This window comes from Orbicella franksi, chromosome 10 (genome assembly GCF_964199315.1).
Source record: "Orbicella franksi chromosome 10, jaOrbFran1.1, whole genome shotgun sequence".
NCBI classification, from domain to species: Eukaryota; Metazoa; Cnidaria; class Anthozoa; order Scleractinia; family Merulinidae; genus Orbicella; species Orbicella franksi.
The window spans coordinates 24,581,497-24,585,512 of record NC_138154.1 but is presented as its reverse complement, the minus strand read 5'-3'; the positions used below and the strand labels follow the sequence as shown (position 1 = coordinate 24,585,512).

General features: G+C 41.2%; 1 pseudogene; it reads right to left on the bottom strand.

Moving 5' to 3' along the window:
• Positions 1 to 1,081, bottom strand: part of LOC145499557 (uncharacterized) — a 2,554-nt pseudogene extending 1,473 nt beyond the window's left edge.
• Between the last annotated feature and the right edge of the window lie 2,935 nt (positions 1,082 to 4,016).

The following is a 4,016-nucleotide window of genomic DNA, read 5'->3' as shown; positions in this document are numbered from 1 at the left end:
CAAAGAATCAACAAATCACAGTGCTCGTTTTGTTGAGTGAAAGTCTGGGTATATAACAATATTTGACAATAACCTTACCAGTGTTTTGCACTGTTCGCATAAAATGATAACGGACGTCAATATGCTTCGATCTCTGCCGATTTACAGAGTTTTTAGATGGGGTGATTGCGCCCTGATTATCCTCAAAACTCACAACTGGTCCACACACCTCATCGATGTCTCTTAACTCTTGAGTGAGGTGCGGACCCTCCTGCATAGCTGCCGACAGTGCAATGTACTCTGCTTCGCAAGATGACAGCGCCACCGTTGGCTGTTTCCTCGACTTCCAGGAAATAAGAAGGCCAGCTTTGTTTAGACTGAAACAGTACCCACTAGTACTTCGCCTATCATCTGCCGACGACGCCCAGTCAGCGTCACTATAACCAACCAAAGTCAGGCCATCATCACATTTCCTGTAACATAGCTCATAGTGGAGAGTGCCCTTCAACTACCTTAAAACATGCTTCACTGCAGTCCAGTGTTCCTGAAGTGGACTAGACAGAAACTGTGACAACCTACTTATAACCCAACATACGTCTGGTCTGGTACATGTCATAGAATAAACCAAGCTACCAACAGCTTCACGATACCTTCTGGGATCACAAGGTGTTTCACTACCAAACTCAAGCTTCTGCTCAGATGGTATGGCCCTTGGCTTGCAATCAGACATTTCAAACCTCTCAAGGATTTTGATTAAGTATCTTCTCTGGATCACCTTCACAAAGCCATCACCCTGTTCAAAATCAATACCTAAGAAATATGAAACTCTACCCAACTTTTAATCATTATTTTACTACAGTTAATGAAATTCATGCCTATAATACGAGACTTGCTTCTAAACAATCCTATTCATTGCCCAAAATCAGAACTAATTTCGGAATCTTCAACATTAGATATCAGGGACCTAAAATTTGGAATTCTCTTGATGAGTCTGACAAAAAATTACTTGATTTTCAATTAAAGAAGAAATTAAAAATACACTTTATTGATTCATATTAAATATTACAATTATTTTAATTAATTCGTAAGGATATATTCTGTTCCGCTGTAAGTTTCCATTCTGTTTGTATCTTTATATTTGTGTGTGTGTGTGTGTGTGTGTAAGTGTGTTACCGACTGATAACTGTATAAATAATCTATGTAACTTAATGTCTGCCCATTCTTTTTAGCCCTTATGGTTATTTTGGGCAGGCAGTACTCTATACTAATTTAATGTTTATTGTAATTATTTTATAGATTGTGAGTACAAATAAATGGTTGTTGTTGTTGTTGTTGGTCCTTCATGCGGAATCTCTCCTGCAGCATTTGTTTAGCCTCAGACATCAGAACCATGTCACTTGCTGCAATAATGATGTCGTCGACCCAAACAAGCATTACAACTATTTTACTCCCAAACTGTTTAGTGCACATATAGTTGTCAACTGGACTCTGAACAAACTGGTTATCAAGCAGGAAACAGTGTAACACATTGTTCCAATTTCTACCTGATTGCTTCAATCCATACAGGGATTTGTTTAATTTATACACAAGTCTCACATTAGAACCACTAGGGCTTCAGAACCGCCAGCTTGGTCCATATATATATACCTCACAATCAATGGGAGCATTTAGGTATGCCGTTTTGACATCCATCTGGTGTAGAATTAAATCGTGTTGTGTTGCTATTTGCAACAGAGCACGTACTGATGTGACATTTGCCGTAGGGGCAAATGTTTCCTGATAATCTACACCTTTCACTTGACTATAGCCTTTAGTAGCATACCTAGCCTCGTAGGTTTTAGCACCATCAGAACCTTCTTTGATAGTGTACACCCAACGGTCCCCTACTGAATTCCTACCCTCTCGTAGGGTGGTTAGAATAGATGTCTTATTCTCGATAAGAGAATCCATTTTTTTCTCTCATTGCTGCCTTCCAATTTTCTGACTCAGGAGATTCAATTGCTTCTTGGTATGTCTGGGGAAAAGCTGAAACCTTGTGACAATAATCAATACTAGATAATACCTGGTCACTCTCAGCAATAACCTCATCCAGATCAGTAACATAGTCATTAAGGTATGCTGGGCGTCTCCTCTCCCTGGTGGGGTATCTCGCACCTTCAGTCACAGATTGGGGGTTCCTATCAGTTTTGTCTCCAGTCACAAGCTTCTCAGCCTGTTCACATGAGAATTTCTCCGACCTATGAAAATCATATGCACTATACATATCTGAGTTAGTGTTCACAGCCTGTTCGCCTGAGATTTCCTCAGACCTGTTAACACCAGATGCACTACACACATCAAGGTTAGTGTCCTCAGCCTGCTCGCCTGAGATTTTCTCAGACCTGTTAACACCAGATGCACTACACATATCTGGGTTAGTGTTACGCCGTAACAACATGAAATCATCTTCATCACATAACAGACTTCCTGTTTGAGTGCGTTTCTCATTAACACTCTCCGAAGGGAATTTTACCACCCTGTGCTTAATCACCTTACCAATCTCTGGGAAATACACAAGGTAAGCGGGGCTTAGTTAGGTCTCTGACCTGTGAGAGGAAAGTAAGGTGTTTGCTGTAAGCGATTGTTATAGCACCTATTGCACGTGTATGCTGCTGCCATAACAGCATATGGCCAGAACACCTTAGCTAAACTGGCCTGTATGGGCAGTCATCTCCCCATTTCAAATAGGGCTCTCCAGTGCCGCTCGGCTGTGCCGTTCTGGTGTGGTGAAAAGGGGGCAGAGGTATCATGCCCTGTACGATTCCTCCTGAGAAGTGCCTCAAAATTCACAGAAGTAAACTCACCACCATTGTCAGATCTCATACATTTGACCTTACCATAAGGGGCTGAATCTGCCAAAAATTCTGTAGCAGCCACTGTGTCACTCTTGTTCCTCAGAAAGTAGACAAAATCTGCACCTGAAAAATCATCTGTAAAGGCCAAACAATATTTAAAACCTTCTTCAGAGGCTGGATCAACAGGTCCAGCGAGGTCAGTATGAACTAAATCTAGTGGGGCAGTCGCACGTGCATCAGGCTTTCTATTCCTATTCTGTGTGAGTTTTCCTAGCATACATACACTACAATCGCTAGGTTTGCTAGAGCCCTTATGGCTAATCTTCATACCATCTACAACATTCTCTAGTTTCTTAATGTCATCATAATTACATTGTCCTAGGATTTGATGCCAGACATTCATAGGACGTACATAGTTTACGGAATCAGAGTCAGTGATGTTATCATATGTATTCAAATAATACAATCTGCCATGCTTGTCAATGAGAAACTTTGTGCCATCCTTGTGCGTCAGCTCAGCAGAATCTGGCTGGAAAGCCACACTTGCAACCCTCTCTGTTGCAGCTTGAACTGAGAATATGTCCTGAGTGTAAGATGTTATGAACAGAGCATTTCACAAAGTTGCCTTCACAGGTGTTCCAAACGAATCGACTGTGGTGTTTGCGGAACAAACAGAGACTGGATTTAACAACACAACGTTTTAATCCGCCATTTTAGATGGTCTCTTCTATTCAAGCACATGGTCACTTCCAAATAAGGAAATACCATATATGGACATACACTACATCCCTCCCTAACTTAATAAAGAGCTCCACAAAGTCTAATAAAAAAAACCTATGAACTAATCTTGGCTCTTTCAGTTCAATGTCTCAAAACAAATGAATAAAATGTCGACAATTGATACACGATAAACAGTCCTTAGAGTTCAGTCACTTTTGGCAAATAAAGTCCTTCATCCACTTAGGGCTCTCTCTTTTTCTGACTGGACGACTATCTGGCTTTTCTGGAACTGCAGAAGGTACAGTTTGTCTTTGGGAATCCGGCTGAATTCCATCCATCGAATCTTGCTCGAAACTAGCTCCTTCTTTGGGTGTGTCAGTTATTTTTGACGGAGCCGGGGGCTCAGTTCCTGAAGCACCTGGGTCTACAAACTTCTTCATGTGACCAGTATTCCTCATTTTACTCTGGCCAGAAGAATTCTCA